Raw genomic sequence first — 19999 nt, forward strand, 5'->3', positions numbered from 1 at the left:
TCAGGCCCCTGGCTTCCAGGGCTTCCTGGAACTTGCCAGTGAGCGCAAGCTGTGATCATGGCTGGCAAGGAAATAAGTCAGTTAACAAAGAGACTTTACAGCCATTTCTTACCTGCTTCACTGTACTTACCTTGGGAGGATGCTCTGATAATGCTTTGACCATGCTTTGACATTGCTGGAGATTCTCTGCATCTGATCTGACTCTAGAGTTTGGATCTACCAGACCATATGGGTGCTGCTTATTCTGTTATGTTGTACCTCAGATGAGAATTAAAGTGGCAGGCAATTGGAAGCTTAGGGTCGCCCCTGCGGACTAAGTGAAGATGCTCCGCAAAGAGGTCACCCAGTTCATGTTTGGTCTCTCCGGTTTTGGGGCAAACCGAATACAGTACACTGGATTTGAAGAAATGCAAGTGAAGGACCGTTTGGGTCCCTGGATGGTGGGAAGGGAAGTAATACTTGCAAGAGCACACAGAGTCTGCAGGCAGATGATATGCTTCCTTGATATGAATGAAAGGAGAGTCAGAGTCTGGTGGCAGATGCACTGGGGCAGTAATAGTGGGGGATCTTAACTATCCTAATATCAAGAGATGAATAGTCATTGTGAAAGGTACACAGGGAAACAAATTGCATCAGAACTTTTGTAGCAATCCGAACAAGAGGTGGAGCGATCATGCATTCAGTTTGAAGGAACAAGACTGGGCAGATGGTGGGAGCTTCAGTGGACGAGCAGTTTTGTAATAGCAATGATAATTTAGTTGGATTTAGTACAGTTATGGAAAAGGATGAAGATAAAATAGGAATAAAAGTTCTAAATGGGGGTAAGGTTAATTTTACTAAGCTACTTGACAGTAAATGTGTTGAAGAACAACGGAAAACATTTAAGGAGATTCAAGAGTTCAGGACAAACATACTGCCATGACAGAAAAGAGCAGGATTGTCAAATCTAGTTTCTCTGTGGATGACAACATTCAAAAAGAGGATAGGATAAGGCATAAAAAGCAAGTTATTGTCAAATACTGAGAACTTAATACAACAGAAAATCTCAAAGAACGTGGAAAGTATGGGGGTTAAGTAGTTAAGTGAAAGTGTGGTGGTTAAATTTAAATGGAAATTAGAAAAGCAAAGAGAGGGCATGAAAAGATAATGTCAAGTAAAATCAAAGAAAAATCTAAAGGCTTCCGTATGGATTTCATTTATCAGTCCTGGGCTTTGTTGGTTAGGTGACCATAGGATGTCAACAGCACCATTAAGTAGGTGCTCCACCTCCATGCAGCCAGTTTGTGAATCTACATCAAAGTGCAAAGGAATGATTAAGAGAGGATGCAATATGAAAACATCATTGCAATGTCCTGGGAGCTTGCTGAAAGATCTTTATTTGGGTGCACATCAATTGCTTATGGTAAGAAACTCAGGCACTTGATGAGCAATACTGGATGTTTTGGTAATGCTTGGTTTGTCACATGCAGTTGATGAAGCCCTCTACCCTGGAAAGCCAGCCAGAACCACCAATCCCAGGCTGACACTTCCCCTGCTGCTCCTTCTTGGGCTCAGTCATGGTATTGTTGAAGCAGCACCTCTTCCTGCTGTGGCCGGCAGTGCTGGGGCTCATCTTCTTCAAGGCCAAAAACTTTAGCAGAAAGAACAACATGCTCCTCTGACAGATGCAAACTCTGAGATGCAGAATTTAACACAAATGGCTTGGAAGCCCTTTGGAGAAAGAGTGATGTTCAAAGGTAATTAATATTTCAGGCAACTGATAGTTAAATTGAAATTGAGACCACTGATTAATACCTTAATGGATAAATGAAATCATTTTCCGAGCATCAGTAAAACTTCCATGGCATAAAATCGAATTAAATTTAACCAGTCATCATAACACAATCATCTTGATCATGATTTAGTGGAAACAATTGTCCAATACCAAGGTTCAAGTACTGATTCACTTTTATCATTTCGTCTCAAACATTAAGCTCCAAAGTGATTGCATTCCACTTACTGACAACACGTTTCTTGCTGCAGGGTACACTTATACTACAAAGTTTCTGCAAACTGACTCATGTTTCTCATTGATGTTAAAACTGCTGTATCCATCCAGTATCAAGTCCTGCCCTAATCCTGAAAGAAGTACTATGAGGCACTCTGCAGGGTCCACAATTCTATTGCTTAGGTTTTATCCTGCATTGTGTGCAAGCCCAGGATACCTTCAAAAGAACTTAAACCCCCTTATTGTGGAGTCTAAACCTTCCCATTTCATTTTCAATAGATATATGACATTATATTGAGCCCCAAAGCATGCTCCTCTGCCCCCACCCATAATTGTTTGATCTGCAAGCCAAGTCCACATGTATACATAAGCAGTAAGTCAAAGAAAAGAGTATAAGCACCCATTTCCCTCTTTTTAAAAGGTTTGACTGCTGGGCACAAACAATGTCTACTAAGCCAGAGTTGGGGTTGGGAAGACCAGGAGGACAGGAATGTGGGCAGATTTGCAGTTTTGTAATGAAGGCCGTGCTTGATTGTATACCTGTGAGAGCAAAAGGAACTTTTCACATCACCACATAATAATAAAGACAACAATGTGACATTTGAAACTAAACTTACAGGACCTGGTTTGTGGCCAGTTGACAAGTTGAAACATAGCTGAAACTTACAAGCTAAAACTCACTGGGTCCTCTTTCCCACTGCCTTTCAATCTCATCAAGTTCACTGAAAACAAATTGTGTTGGGGTGTGAATAGAAATAACATCTAATAGTCCAGAAAATCTGCTAGATCAGCATCACCAAAGTCCCGGGGATGCTGACAATCAGAGCTTTACTGTGAAAAAAAAAGTACTTGGCATGCTAGCAATTCCCAAGAATCCCAGGTCAGCCCCCATTCCTTCAAAGGAATGGCTATGACATGGCCCATGACACAGCAGGTACTTATGGGAGGAAATGTATTTTCTGAGAACGAACAAGTGGGGTTTTCATTCAAAAGATTCTGACCTATTGGTCAGAATGAATAATGAACCCTTTTATTGCTTGTAGAATTCAACAATATTTTATATTCTCAGCAGATTCCAAAATGCTTCAAAGGTAATGAAGTATTGTTGAATTGCAAACTCTGCTGGGATGTGGAAATGCACAATAAAAAAAATCTTTAAATCTCACAATAAACAGTTGCTTTGCTGAGAGAAACAAGACTCTTGACTTCTTAGTAAGCCATCAGGATATAATCAGTGCTAGACTTAAAGAGGCATACATTCATAGAATTATGTTCTACCTCTTCATGCCACAGACTGAAACCAAACTCAGTAAAAGTTAGGAGATGTTTGAATTATTTTTCCATGAATTTGCTTCTAATCTAAAAGGAGTTTCTTACTAAATAATTCTTAGTGGTAAGAGACTTAAATGGAGAATACACCTCAAAACAATCAAATATGACAGCTTCCAAGCTCAGTTCTAAATATTTTGCAATTAAAGTATTAGCAAGTTAAGGGTCCTTACCTCATCAAATACTGTTGTAGAAGTCTCTTAAGGGAATATGTTGGTTGGTTTAGTGACTGCATTACCTATTTAAGCTCCAAGAAATAGTAAAAGATCAGTAAGAAGCCATGTCCAGAATATCCCATGTTTTGATTATCCTGAACTTAAATTGTAAAACTTCTAACTTTTCAACATTCCCATTGTGGTTTGTCTATTTACCTCAATGGTGCAACTTCCATTCTGACTAGGAGCATTCACTTCCAAAAACAGAACTGTTTTCAGTTGCATTTCTCATGAAGTTTGATCTACCTGGTAGACATCCATAGGTCATCCTTTATGTAAACTAATCATCCAGATGTAAGAAGCGAACTGAGGAATTTTCTATAGAAACAAAAGCCATGCTTGTGAGAGCAAAGGAACTTTTCATGTCATTAGGTAATGAAAAAGACAGAAATGCAAGGTTTGAAACTAAGTTTAAAGGAATTGGGTTCAGAATTTTTAAATCTGTTTTCTCTCCACAGCACCATGTTTAAGAAATTATGGATAATTTCAGGTAGAATGAATAGGACTAATCTGTAGGTCATCTCTGCCAAGCTGAGGATCCACTTTTGTATGGACCATGATTTGAATGTATTCAATGCATTTATCTCCAAACTATCGATAATATAATTTATCAATTAAAACATGATAACATTCACAAACTACTCAATGTTTATCTCATTTTCTGAAAACCTTATAGCTCCTGTGTGCTAATGATACTGAACTAATGATCCAGCAGGAAAATAAAACGTAATAAGTTATTTAATTTATGGTGTGCCTCTAAATAAATGACCATATAATAGATTTCAGAAAAAAATATGATTCACTCATGTTCTACAGAAAGGGAACCTGCTTTTTGATCAGCTTTAAACTGGTAATACACATGGCCTTCCCAGTGCTGGTCAAACCAGTAAACTTGGAACCATCATAAATTTCAGGCAATAAACACTGGGAAGCCAGGAAATTGTGTAGTTTCAACCAAAATATCTCATATTCTCCAGGCACCAATAGACCAAATTATATGGCAGGCAGTTCCCAAGTAAGCAAGTTTCCAGCCTACACTTTGAGCTCAATGGTGGAGTGTGTTCATGCTGGGATTCCCAACATTAAAATAGGCAATCCGCCTCTCCAATCCCGTTCCAGCATGACCTGGTGTTGGATCAGAATCGCCACTCATTTGGCTGGGGATTCTTGGCCTGGAGGTTAGGAGGAAAAAGACAAGACAAATTATGCTTTGTTAATTTTTAATTATTTACAGAAACCAATTTTAAATGCTTATGAACTTTAGAGGCATTTAAAAACTGTTCAAAATGCCTCCTGGCTGTCTCAGAAGGTGAAACTCTTGAGTTTTCTTGGCTGTTAGATAACAGTTGCTGTTCTATTGCACAGTTTAACTACAACAGCCCACTACCACTCTACAACACAATGCAGGCCTGACAACAATTGTTACTAAATTGATGCAGCATGACTACAATGAAAATGGAGCTAAGATCTATTATTTTTACATGGCATTTATATTAAACAGATGATTTTACCTTGTGTGCTGCTACCTACTTGAGGATATAAACAATTGTCACACTAAGTGGTAATAAATCAAGGTGCTAGCCTAAATAAGCATAAATAAACAGTTGTAATCTAGCAATTTACATCTATTCCCAGTGTATTTCATCTATTTTCTTCTCCCCTTTGTTTAGAGCTTCCATTTTTCAGTGGCTGTGGTTTCTCTTTGTTTCTACCTTATTCTTCTGTCACTGATTATTCATTTTGAACTTGTGATTTATTTGTCTTCATTTTCTTTTCTTCCTGCCACTCTTGTCCCTGTGGAGTATAAAATGCCAACATGGACCAATTGGCAGATGACACAAAGGTGTAACGAACTGTGAGGAGGAGAGTAATAGACTTCAAGAAGATACAGAGAGGCTGGTGAAATAAGAGGACAGGTGGCAGATGAAGTGTGATGCTGAGAAGTGCACATTTTGATAGGAAGAATGAGAAGAGGTAATATAAATCAGGGGACATCACTCTAAAAGAGGGTCAGAAAGATCTATGGGTATATGTGCATAGTTTGTTATGAAAGTGGCAGGGCAGGTTGAGATGGTGGTTTAAAAAGCATACAGGATCCTACAGGTATAAGAAGGGACATGGACTACAAAAGAAGGAAGCATGTTGAAACTTTATTAAACAATTGTCCACCCCACAACTGGAGTATCATGTCCAGTTCTGGATAGCATTCTCTAGGAAAGATGTAAAGGCTCTACAGAGGGTGAAAAATAGATTTACTGAAAAGATTCCAGGAATAAGGGTCTTTAGGGATGTGGATAAACTGGAGAGGCTGGGGTTGTCTTCTTGCAACAGAGGAGATTGTGAGGGGATCAAATGCAATCATCTAATATCACCAAGGGTATAGACAGAGTAGGTAAAGAGAAACTGCTCTCATTTGACAAAGCGTCAAGAACAGGGGATATAGAATGAAGGAGACTGACAAAAGAACCAGAAGTGATATGAGGGAAAACATTTTTTACACAGCTAGAATGCACTGCCAGGGGTAGAAGTTGGAGGCAGATTCAATTATACCCTTCAAATGGGAGCCAAAGAGGTCTTTGAAAGGAAAGAATTTACAGGGCCTAGGAGAGAGGGCAGGGGTGTAGGAATGGATGGGTTGATTTTATATGGAGCAGGTCCTGATTTAACAGGTCAAATGGCCACTTGTTGTGGCTGTAACTATTCTGTAATTCTCTAACTGATTGGCTAGTAAACTCGGAGTTTATTTCCCATCATTTTTTAGTCTATAAATTAGTCATAGGAATTAAAAAACTTGACACTTTAGTACAATAATGCATTTTGGTTATGTTACTGGATTAGCGATGTAGAGGCCTGGACTGCCAATCCAGGGACGTGAGTTTGAATCCTACATTAGCAACTAGGGTGTCTAAATTTGATTAATTAAATATATCTGGAATGAAGAGCTGATGGCTATGTGCACTTGTGCAAAAGAAAATCACCTGGTTCACTAATGTTTTTATTGGATAGAAATCTGCACCTCTTACCTAGAAATGGCCTGTCTGTGACTCCAGACTTAGAGCAATTCACTTGGTTCAAGCTCAATTAGAAATGACCTTGTCAGAAATGCCCACATCTTTTGAATAATTGAATAAATGTAGGGGTAAACGCCAGTTGATCTTAAATTAAATAAGTAAAAATACAGATGGAGAATATTCATTTCTTTTCTTTCCTTGGTTACTAGGTAAATTATGCCACTTAAAGGAAGGTATTACTTTGGTTACTGGATGCCAAAACCTGGTTCTGCAAAGAGAACATAATGTTTCCTCTAACCCAATATTAACATTATGAAAGAGATTGGCCGTGGCATTCAGAAAACTTTATAACCTGCAAAGTCACCATAAAGGGAGAGAGGTTGCCAGAAATATAAAAGTGGAGGCATGGAAGTACATCCCTTTATCTAGGTCTAACACATTGCTTCTTTAAATATTCACAGACAAACCACAAATGTAAAGAAGTGGCATATTCACAATATGATTATCTAGTATTAATTGTTTCTTAGTTCAGCAAACCACTCTGAAGTCAAGTAAATAAAATACTATTGTTGACAATGAGATACACTGTGAAAATCAAAGCCTTAAAGGCTATGAAAACTCACACATTAGTGTGTTCACCAATCAGACACTATAGGCCCTTGATTTCCCAGCAAGACTTGATAGGGAATCTAATTACCTAATACATTCCATAAGATTTATTCATTAATAGCAACTTAGCTCATTAATAGGTTATCATTGACTTAGACTTGTAGAGAAAAGGAAGAAACTGAATCAAAAATCACTGAACTCAGCTGAAAGGAAAAAAAAACACATCATTGGACTGAAGGCAAAAGCAAAAACATTTAGCCTGGAAATTCTTCCACATCAGGATTGGCATTTAAAACTGATGGAACATGGCAAACATGTGCAGAGCATAGGCCTGTCTCACCACTCCTCTGAAATTCAGCTCTTTGTTCCACAGTTGGGCCAAAGGCCTGGAGCTGTGTGGTCTTGGTCCCTAGTATCATTAAAGACGGGTACGTTCTTGGAGACTCCTCATACTGTTAGCCGATTAATTGTCCATCAATGTTCACAACTAGATGTGGGAGGAATGCATGGCTTCAATGTGACTTATGGGTTGATAGGTGGGAAAATGAATTTGAGGCACAAGATCAATTATGATCTCAAAAACTGGCAGAGCAAACTCAAAGGGTTGTGTAGCCTACTCTTGCTTCTAGTTCTTTTGATTTTTTTTCTTGGCTCCTTCTAACATCTTAGATTATTATCAGCACAAGGTCCGAATTGCTTGTACTTTCTAATACCTCAACCTGTTTTTCATTGAATCATAGAATAGTACAACACAGAGGGAGTTCATTTAGACCATGGTTCTGTGCCAGCTCATTGAAATAACAATCATGTTAGTTCCAGCTCCTTTTCCACACCCCTGTTCTCTTTTTTTCCTTTAAGCATTTGTTAAATTTCCCTTGGAAGAGAATATGTTTCCACTAGCCCAGCAGGAGGTGCATTTAAAAATCCTAATGTTGTGAAAGGAAATGTTTCCTCCGTATTGTGTTTACTTCTTTTGACAAACAGCTTGAATCTGTTTATCAACCCTTCTGCCATTCAAAACTACCTTTTTTTATTTTCTCTCTCTAAACTCTTGACCTCAGTGAAAGCGAGTGCGTGGTGATGAATACAACCAGCAACCGACACTCATACATATTTAACATGAGCAAAGATGAATCTCTCCCATAAAGATCCTCAGATAATTTTCTCTACTTGGGAATCAGTTTATGAAGTGTATTTTAGCCAATATCCAGAACCATGCAATGCAGTTATTGAAAACTAGCCAGTTGTGTGGAGGGTTGAAAAGTGCTTGAGAATATCAATAATGCATAGAGTTGATGTACCAAAGATAGCAGTTAATATTTGTTTCATTATATCCATGAACAGACACTTGCCTTTTCATTCATTTTGTATAGTATTTTTATCAATGAGCCACAGGTTTTCTGGTATTACACAGTGGGGAGTATTGCAATTGCACAGACCATTTTCTCACTGTATGATTTCTAAGCTAGTGATATTTACTATTTTTCAAGAGAATAGCAAAATAAAATTGAAACTGAAAAATTAAAGATTATGGTCCAATAGGCTTTACAACAGGGTTAGTGAGTTCCTTATAATAAAAAAGTAAGATATCAAAAATAAATTGATGGCTATGTCCTCCATAAGGTCTGTAAGGAGTCTACACACTTTGTGCAAAGCTTGCCGATTTCAGGAGGCCTCACCTTTTAGAATTTCCTGAGTTTAGCTCTCATTATTTCTTTTGGTCAGGTGCCTGATCCATTGAATTCCCTCCCACAGAAGCTGCAGAAAGGAGCAAGGTGTAAATTAAAGGCAATATCTGCACAAATGTAGAGATTTGAAATGTAGGCAGTGGACAAATAATGGCATGGTTGGAATTATTGTGATAGAGGGTGTTTACTGCAGTGACTGGTAAAACAAAATGGCTGGTAAACCTGGTGGATTAAATGGAAAAGACAATTAAGTGGTTTCTATCATGAGTAGCCATCTGCATTCCCAGTTATGCGTCCAGTCAACAACTCAAAAATGCAACCCATTATCACAAACAGCAGTAATCTCTTCCCCGATCCCAGAAGATTCTATATTTGACATTTAATATCTCCCACACTTAAAAAGACAGATAAAAGATACACAAAATCACATATAGCCTGGTACTCTGAGAAATTTTGTGCACTACAGCTTAGCTCAAATATAAAGGATTTGGAAGGAGTGAATCAAACAAATGAACACCAGCAGCCTTTGCACAATCTAAGTACATCATAAAGCATTTAGAATCAACAACAAATATTCACTGTAATGTAGGGAAAGTGGCAGCAAGTTTGGGCATAGCAATCAACAGAGAGAGTGACTAGACTATCAATAATATAAAACAGTAAAAATAATCAGCAGGTAAAGCAGCATTTGTTAGGGAAAGAAACAGAGTATCTGACCCAAAATATTAGCTTAGTTTCTCTTTGCCGCTGACCTGCTCAACATTTATGCATTTTCTGTTTTTATTTTGGATATCTAATCTCTGCGGTTTCTTGTTCTTAGATTATCAATGATGTTGCTTGAGCAACAAATTTGATGTAATACCATTACCACCTTTTTGTTTTCACCTTCCTCAATGTGGAGAAGTGCAGATTTACCAGAAAATTCGACTCTTAAATGACAAAAAGAGATTGCAAAAACTAAGGTTACATTCTTTGGAATTCTGAAAATAAAAATGTGATTTGAGTGAAGTTTTAAAGAATCTATAGTATTGGTTGGCTAGAGAAATCTATGGAAGCTAGTGAGGAGTCTAGGGCTAGGAGTCATGGTTTAAAAATTAAAGCTAGGCTTTTCAAAGAGTAGATAACTAACATCTGCTGGCAAGCATTGTTAGAAATTCAAAATGTCCTTCCACAAGTGGCAATGGTATTACATCAAATATTAATTTTAATTCTGAGTTTGATAGCTTTTTGCTAATCAAAGAAAATGGGGCAAAGGTGGTCATAGATCAACCACGATCTTGTTGAACTGATGACTGGGCTCAAGAAATTAAACTGCCTGCTCCTGTTTCTGTATTCTTTTTCCTGCGTTCTTATGTCCATGGAATCTTAAGCAATAACAAAGCAGTTTAAATATCACAGAGGCAATTATTTTTATTAAAGTCCTTCTGGAATTTAAAGATACTGTATACTCACAGATATTTTGAGCAATGACATCTGCTCATAGTCCAGTGTGTCTACTTACAGTACTGATATTCCATCTTATTCCATTAGCAGATCTCCCATGCTACACTATTTATTGCACAGGAAAGACTATTTGTCTCAACAGTTCCATGCTGGTGCTTATGGTTCCCATGAGCCTACAACCACACTTCTTCATCCAGTAATACTGATCAAGAGGGAGAGAGCATTGAAAACCAAGGGAAATAGGAGGAGAAGAAAGAGAGGACACAGTGATAGTGGGATCACTGAGGCTAGGGCAGTGATAAAAGGAACAGAAACAAAAGGCAGACAGACAGTGAGAGGAGGATTGGCGACCTATCTAGACTGGTGAGGACAAAAGGTAGAAGGAGCAGAAGGAGTGCAAAAGTAATCTTAGAGTGACATCACAGGACAATTAGTTGATGAGTTGCACCTATTTATTCTTTTTCAGTAATTTGAACTAAGCATAGGAAAATATAACAATTATATTATTAAATAAATAACTGGCTAAACCAAGTACTCAATAAATGCAAAAATATTGATATGAATAGAAACCTTAGCTGATTAAATATATAAAACAACATTACATATTGCCAATACAGCAGGTGGTATCTCTTATTTCAGAATATGGGAGTTGGTATGGATCAGTGAGATATTACGTCACTGCAACTTCGGGGACAATCATCACACCAAAAATCTTCAACTAGTGAGTCTGAAGTGTAGACATTGGTCCACATTAGGGAATGGAAGAGTTATCTGGACACTTTAATCCAAGCATGAGGCTAAATAATGTTTCATTTGGTCAAATGTTAACATCTTTTCTCTGATCAGAACTTAGTATTCTCTTTTCTAGTGAAAAAAACATGTTCAATATTTTCAATTGACTCTGTCTATACTTTGCACTGCCTCGGTAAAGTAGCCAGCATAATTAAAGACCCCACCCACCCCAGGCATTCTCTCTCCTCCCCTCTCCCATCGGGCACGAGATACAAAAGCCTGAAAGCACTACCACCAGGCTCAAGGACAGCTTCTATCCTGCTGTTATGAAGTTCCCTAGTATGATAAGATGGACTCTTGACCTCACAATCTACCTCATTATGACCTTGCACCTTATTGTCTACCTGCACTGCACTTTCTCTGTAGCTGTGACACTCTATTCTGCATTCTGTTATTGTTTTAACTTGTACTAATCAAGTAGAAAGCTACCAATCAGGTAACTTTCCAGCAAATAATTTTTGCAGCTTCACCAATACCTTTATATCCTTTTAAGATAAGGAGATCAGAATTGTACCCAGTACTTCAAGAGTGGTCCAGCCAGGGTTCTATACAAATTTAACATAACTTCATTGGTCTTCAATTCTATCCCGCAGTGGGGGATGCATGGGAGGCATTTTACTTGTTAAGGCCTTATTAATGGTTCAGTTTTTGGGATGTTTGTACCTTTATACCAGACCCTTACCTTCCTCTACCCAATTTAAACATATAGAGCTTAAGGCGTGTTTGGCCTCTTTATGCTCCCTACCAAAACACCTCACGTGTATGAATATCCTAATGTTCAAATGTCCTACCACATATTTACCTATATTGAAATTCATGCTGTTGCTTATTGGCAGGTTAGGGGTTCCATTGTTTACCATGACCCTGATCTGCTCAACACAACATTACAATCAGTTTACGAGAGCAACATATTGTCTGTTACAATGCAGCTAATATTACAAAAGCTGAAGCTACAGAAGCAAAAACTAACTGTGGCCCCCAGTTTTCATTCAGTCAAGTTTTGGGTGGCAAGGTAACAAGGCCATTTCACTAATGCAATAGAAATTGTGCCTGTGCTTTATAAGCTCTCGAGATCTGCTAAAATGTGAGCTTATCATTTCCTGCCATGTACTGCAAGAAAGCTGGCAGGAATCAACATCAAATCATATGGTCTGGCAGCCATCCACTGATGTGAGAAAGGTGCCAGGATCAGGATCCAGAGTATGTTGCTGAAACCACCTTCAGGAGAGTAGAGGAGGAGTTTAGACATGAGCTCCTATGTTTTTCCATGTGAGGCCCTGATCTTTTTAACCACTTTTTCAGGTTGAACCCCTTTGGTCCAAAGTCAGCCTTTTGTCATTCAGAATCTGACATGTCTGTGTAAAGGAGGACCCTGCCACAGCTTCACATGCACATTCTGCTTGCTACATCTCTGAGAGAGTACCTGAGCTGATCCAAAGTGGATAAAAGACCTGGATTTTAACCTCTACCTGTGTGGTTTCTAATGGGCACCATGAGTTAAAAACACTTCTCTGAACCTCAGTCCCTGACAAGTACTCCTTAACATTATTGAGGAAAGATATCAGGACAAACAGCCTTTTCAAAGCAAATGGGAGGCATGAAACATAGCACCAACAATGGAGAAAATAAGAGTGATAAATTACATAAGGAGAGCTATCTGGGTCACAAAGACAAATACTGTGAGGATGTTTTCCCAAGTTGGGAGTATAGAAATAGGAGACATAGTTTTAGGAGAAGGGACTGATCATTTAAAGTGAGATGTAGAAAGAAATTCCTCCTCATCTCAGAAGAAGGTGAATCTTTGGAATTCTCTACCTGAGAGAACTATGGGTACTGAGTTACTAGTTATATTCAATGCTAAGTCAGAGAGATCTTTGGACAACAGGAAGGTGGAGTTGTGGCTACTGATCAGATCAGCAAAGATGTTTTCAAATGGCAGAGCAAGGTCAAGAGGCTGTTGAAGTTAGGGCAGACATACCTGCATTGATTCTGCAAGGGCTCTGGATTACACCATGCTGCCTCTCTACTGAGCCTGTGACTACCACAGCATTTCAATAGAAAGTACATAAAACCAATAATATTGGAGGGATCTTTAATATACTATTAAATGTATATTATGTATACAATGTGTACACCAAGGAATTACTCCTGCATTCATGAACCTTGTTTAGGACCAAGTTTGGGAATATTCCTCGGGAACCCCACATGACAGTATGCCAAAAGGAATCAAATCATATTACATATTTCATTTTTTCTTATGACATAGGAGGAGGTCATTCAGCTCATTGGATCAATGAGGCTCTCAGAACATTCAATAAGGATAGGCAGCAATATCTCCAGCATGATTATTATCAACACTGGCGCCCCACAAAGCTGCATCCTCAGCCCCTACTCTACTTCCTATACACTCATGACTGTGTGACCAGATTCTGCTCTAACTCCATCTACAAGTTTGCAGATGATACCACCATAGTGGGCCATATCTCAAATAACCATGAGTACAGGAAGGAGACAGAGAGCTTAGAGACATGGTATCATGACAACAACCTTTCCTTCAATGTCAGCAAAACAAAAGATCTGGTCATTGACTTCAGGAAGGGGGGGTGGGGGGGCGGTCAGTGCACATGCTCCTGTCTACTTCAACAGTGCTGAGGTTGAGAGGGTTGAGAGTTTCAAATTCCTAGGAGTGGACATCATCAAAGGCCTGTCCCGGTCCAACCACGTGGACACCATGGCCAAGAAAGCTCACCAGCACCTCTACTTCATCAAGAGGCTAAAAGAATTTGGCATGTTCCCTTTGACACTCACCAATTTTTATTAATGCATCCTCTAGATGGCAACTGCTCTGCCCGGGACTGCAAGAAACTGCAGAGAGTTGTGGACACAGCTCAGCACTTCACGAAAACCTCCATGGACGGTGTCTATACTTCTCATCACCTCGGTAAAGCAGCCAGCATAATCAAAGACCCCACCCACCCCAGACATTCTCTCTTCTCCCCTCTCCCATCAGGCAGAAGATACAAAAGCCTGAAAGCATGTACCACCAGGCTCAAGGACAGCTTCTATCCTGCTGTTATAAAGACTAGTACGATAAGATGGACTCTTGACCTCACAATCTACCTCATTATGACCTTGCACCTTATTGTCTACCTGCACTGCACTTTCTCTGTAGCTGTGACACTTTATTCTGCATCCTGTATTATTTTACCCTGTACTACCTCAATGCACTATATAATGAATTGATCGGTATGAACAGTATGCAAGACAAGTTTTTCACTGTACCTCGGTACAAGTGACAATAATAAACCATTCGATTCCAGTTCCAATTCCCGACAATCTCATTCCCCCCCCCCCCCATTTATTTTTCTGCAATCTATTCCCTCTCAAATGCCCATCAACTTCCCCAATTCATCTAACACCTATCTATACTAGAGGTAATTTACAGTAGCCAATTAACCTACTAGCACCTTTCTGGGATGTAGGAGGAAACTGGAGCATCCAGAAGGAGAACGTGCGAACTCCACACAGATAGTATCAGAGGTCAGGAGCGAACCCAGGTTGCAAGAGCTGTGTGGCAACAGCACCAACCGCTATGTCACTGTGTTGCCCCACGTTTGTGATTAAGAGACAGGAGAAAGATTTTGATTCTGGAATGACAATGTTAAAGACTACAGAAAGCAAACTGGCTGAACTCCTTCCCTTTGGATAGTGTGGTAAACTTCATAAAGGAGAGTCTAATACTGCATGCCCCTGAAATAGTAGTGATGCAATGCTAGGATTTATAAGGGGACCAAAGCAACAGCCAGATTTTTCATTTACTGCCAGAATTCTTGAGTTAATAGTTATAAATAAACACATCTAAGTGATGAAATTATTGTTAACAATATTTTGCACAATTGATGAACTTGTAAGTGCTGCACTTACTTGATATCAAGCTATCCAAGTTATATCAATCTGTAATGGTCTTTTAAAAATAGATCATAACTCTGCTCTGGATGAGAACTGAAATGCAAGATTTATTAAAGCCATTTTAAAATGTAATGAAATGTTGAATTGTTAGCATTTGATTTATGCTATCTTAAGTGCCTGATCACATTGAACTACCATCTCACTTCCTGCCAGATTAGGCATTGATCTATGAATCTCTGCATCAATTTGGGCAATGATATTATTGTTCATATTTTGATATTTCCCTGTTTTAAATGGGTGCATTTATTTTTCTTCATGTTACCCCTTTCCCATTCAATGTATTACTTCCTAATGGGAAGGCAATCAGAAAATCTGTTGTTAATCCTTTGCTAATGCCACTGAACAATAAGTACATCAGTAGGAAGTCCGTGAAAGCTGGAGAATCTCTTCGGTATAAGACGTGTGGGATCAATATTGAATATTATTTGGATAACATGTTGTTGGTTAATCATACATTAAAAAAAGCCTTGTATATTATTGGTTATATGTATTTTCTGTAAAAGTTTGGTGCCATTCATCACACTCAGAAGAGAAGCAATACAGTGAACTCAGGGAGTTGCAGTCCAGAGCACTTCCATAATCATTTTGGATAGCAAATAGAATATTAACTGTTTTAAGTCCCCACAAACTCAAATTCAAAGTGTTTGAAATGGGAAATATGATTTGAAAGGTTTAAACATCTAATAGTCTAAAAATATATAGTAAAATAGAATATCTGTATATCCCATGCATCCCTCAGTAATGAAGCAACGTAGAAATCTGAATTTCTGCATTAAGTTAGGTTTAGCACAAGGATGTGCACCACACTCTTATTTTTTCTAAAATAAAACTCCACAGGAGGACCTCCATAGCCCGAAAGGTACCTAATTATAATTTTCTTCATTGAAAGTTGAGGAGTTTTATTTTCAGTCTGTTTTTGAGATACATTGCAGAGATTTTCTTTTGAGTTAGTTGTTTTGAAATTGGGTTTATTTGTCTGAATTCAAAATTATATCCAACATCGCCTTGCCGAGAAAGAATGGGATAACACAGAGCATCATATGAAAAATGTGGTGTCTCGTGCATAGCTCAGTAACAAAACAGCCTAGAAATCTGAAATTTTGCATGTTAAGGATGTACACTATACTCTTAGTTTTTCTAAAACTCCCATAGGTGACCCTCCATAGCCCAAAGCGGGCCTAATTTTAATTATACCAGTTAGTTCTCAATAAAACTGTTAAACTAACTCACAATGCTGGAACCTGGAGCAAAAAATGAATTGCTGGAGGAAATGGACAGTCGACGTGGCTAATTACTAGTAGTAATAGTAGTAGTAATAGTAGTAGCTGCTATACCCAGTGTTCCTCGGGTTATTATACTGGCAGTAATGATGTTTGCATTTATTTCCATCCAATCAGGTTTTATAACACCCTTCATAAATGAAATAAAAGCTAACTTAAATATGTAATTATTCCATGAATAATATATTTGGGGGTTAAAATTATGTAGATTAACTTAAGTTGCCAATAACAAAATACACACAAGCAGTAAAAATATATACAAAAATTACATTTAATATGGTTCTCCTTAAGTATGTACCTGTGCACAAGGAGTAAATTTCCTTGATTTCAATGTTGAAGTGCCTCAGAATACGCTATACTTCTAGTCTTTGAATCCAGCGTAAACATGTATAGATTATTTTTATCTCCAACTCTGGAGCAACCAGCATATAGCTGACCATGGGAAAAGCATTAAGTTTTGAGATTGAGACCAACAGCTTCTGGTGATTGCCCTTGCACGTTTACAATGATAACAAGTTTACAATCTTTTAGAAGTTTTTCCTTTGCAGTTCCCTGATCAATGTTGCATGTTGGATTCTCCACATTTGTCAAAATTGAATGGAGGTTAAAAGCTGGACATGCACCTTGCACCTTGTTAATGCTCAAAGCTGAACTGAAGTTGAACTGAAGTCACTTGAACTGAAAAGGTAGATCGGATGGGATAATTGGTATCTGAAGGATGAAGGCATGTTCCCCAACAGCATTATCAGTCATTATTGTAGCCTCCATTACATGTGGTGGTAATTTTTGAACTGATAATCTTGTGCCATTGCATATTATTGGTGGATGCAAATTCGAGAGTAGCATGATTGAAGCTCCTTTCTTTAGTTCAAGATTATGTGATGGCACACCAGGTAGTGACAGAGAGTTTAAAAACTCAACAGGAAAATGTACAGCCTCACCAATGTCACACTGTCAATAGATGTATATTGTACAAGTCCTACGGGAAGCTTCAAAAGAAGTTCTTTATTCATGGCCTGTGCTGCGTCATTTTTGGTTCTAAAATTGCTCTCATGCGACAATTGATAATTTAAATAGTGTTGAGTGACATTTTGGAAAACAATTTGCATTAGATCATGAAGTGATCTAACAATTCAGCCCAAGTTTTTCATCAAAATCATTCCTGTTGAGTCTTCGTGTTTAATTTCCCCATCTCCTAATTAGAGTAAATTCGAAGCAAACTCTCTCACAGATGGATTGCCTGCCAAATGCACTTGCATATTATTTTAACATTTTCCCAAATATATGATGTTTTAATACAAGCTTTCAATTCATCTGTTTTTACCTTGTGGAATTACTGGTAGCGTTCGATAAATACAGTATATCCAGCAAGCACTAAAGAAATACCTTACATTAACTTACTGTTGTGTCTAAGATCTTACAATGTTTGATCTGATGCTTCTATGACTGCTTTGTGAGCCATTGTACATTCATCGTAGATAACAAGTTTACAATCTTTTAGATGTTTTTCCTTTGCAGTTCCCTGACCAATGTTACATGTTGGATTCTCCACATTTGTCAAAATTGAATGGAGTTTAAAAGCTGAACGTGCGGCTTTCTCCCCTTGTCAAAAGTACTGAAGCAAGGCCTGATGATGTCACAGCCTGACCAATCATGTTTTGGCTACGAGCTGTTTCCTTGGTCATTGTAAACAGTGTAATAGTATCTAAGGCATTTCTTTGTTATCTCACTAAACTTGGTTATTTCTCTCAGATATATTCATCTAACTGCTTTAAATCACAGCTGGTCTCCTGCAGAAACTCGGTGCACAAACTTTTAGTGTCTCTTGTGTCTCAGGTAGACCAAAAGTACTTGGGTCGGGTCCACCCAAATATTTAGTGGGTCAAAAATAGATCTGAAAAAATTCTCATCAATTTTCAACCGGGAAAATTAAAATTAGGCACCCTTTGTGCTATGAATGGCCTCCTTTGGGGTTTTAAAAAAACTAAGAGTGTGGTGCACAGCCTTATGCTAAACCAAACTTACATGCAAATTTCAGATATCTAGGTTGTTTCGTTCCTGAGCTATTCGTGGGACACACAGACATTCTATTTTATTATCTATCTTTACATTATTACTCCATTCTGTATCTGCAGTGTACCTTAATCTCAAAGACCTGCTAACCTGACACCTGCTACGTCTCTTGCATTTTACCTTTTCTTGTCTCTGGTTTGTGAGATCAGGAGCAGTTTAGTTAGAATGATAGATCATACTGATTCTTACACACCGCTATACAGGTAAGAAGACCCAAGTTCTGGTAAGCCTGTTGCCTCCTCCCTCCACCCAGGACATGATGCATTGTGTGGTCCCATCAACCTATTTTACACAGCAATGTACTACAGGACATGTGAATGGGAAAAGGTAATACCACATTGTGGGCCGAAGGGCCTGTAGTGTGCTGTAGAGTTCTATGTTCTAAAAAACTGTTCACACCTCTTATAACTAATACGGTGGTTTACTCTGAAGCTGCAGAAGTGTTCCCTTCATTGGGATTCCTAGTGTGGAGAATAAACTTCTTTGAGCACTGAATCAAATAGTTTGGTAGAATCGACATTATCTATCAATCACCATGGTTTAGCATATTCAGTTGCAGAAAACAGGCCCCATCCACTCTACAAAAATCATCGGATAACAATATTAAAATGTTGACCACTCTTCTGGTGTGGAGTTCTACTTTCACAAGTGCTATTAGGTGTGCTTCAGGGCTTTTTGTAGCACAGTCATGTTTCACTACACTTGTAAATCTTTCAGATAATATTTCCATTTTCAAGATCTCATAAAACCTCTAAACTCAATGCAGCGTCTGCTAATATACAAGCAATGAATGGTTAGATTCAACAATTCAAGTATATCGGATCTGGAAGTACAAAGTGGATCCATTGTTGTTCCCAACCAGAATATGCATATGTTACACTGCCTGGCATTCACTGGGATGGAGGACAGAACAAAAACTGCCTCAGATCCTGCACAAAAATAGTGTTTCTGGAAAAGTACCAGTAAATTGTATCTCAGCAACCAGCCCAGCTCAATACGAAAAATGTTTTTTAAAGACTCCAATTTACAGCAAAGTACTAAGGCCATTCAAGAGCAAAAAGAAGCAGAGAACAAGAGAGCATTATTTGGTTCATTAAACTATTTCTTCCACAGGTGAAGTAACTTCAAATGATTTCCCAAATGAATAGACTGTCTAATCATCAAAGACAACGATGTAAATTGAAGAATATTCATTCTTCACATCAAGATTATGTGATCCTCATCTGCTGCTCTTCCCGCAACAGCAGAACACAAATGTGCCTGACGTAGAATCTGACCTTCTCAGTCATCAATAACCATCCTTAAGCACTTCAAACCAAAATCCAACCAGCAATGTTTTCTGCATTTTCCTGAGGAAGTTAAGTGATTTGACATCAGGGGTCTTACTGAGTATTTGTTCTGGAAATCATTTTCATATTGGAGGCCAGAAGTTTATTTCACACAAAGGGAAATAACCTAAGTTTTCAACTTATCTAAGATTCCCTGTTTCACTTGTAGTTGTCAGTCTTCCCCAAAACCTTTTATGGTACATTCATTGCATCAATCAAAAATGAATGAACTGCATGTAAGTTACATAATTTTAAAAATAACTGGTATGTACATA

The 19999-nt window shown here is 38.3% G+C and overlaps 1 long non-coding RNA gene across 1 annotated transcript in view; it reads right to left on the minus strand.

Moving 5' to 3' along the window:
- Nucleotides 1-3930: 3930 nt before the first annotated feature.
- LOC127567893 (uncharacterized) overlaps nucleotides 3931-19999 on the minus strand; it is a 46799-nt gene continuing 30730 nt past the window's right edge. Inside the window, exons 3-4 of the long non-coding RNA XR_007955956.1 lie at nucleotides 8831-8909; nucleotides 3931-4703 (exon numbers count right to left, since the gene is read on the minus strand). This is a non-coding gene — a long non-coding RNA (uncharacterized LOC127567893). The remainder of the gene's footprint in view (nucleotides 4704-8830; nucleotides 8910-19999) is intronic.

Source organism: Pristis pectinata, chromosome 1 (assembly GCF_009764475.1).
Source record: "Pristis pectinata isolate sPriPec2 chromosome 1, sPriPec2.1.pri, whole genome shotgun sequence".
NCBI lineage: Eukaryota > Metazoa > Chordata > Chondrichthyes > Rhinopristiformes > Pristidae > Pristis > Pristis pectinata.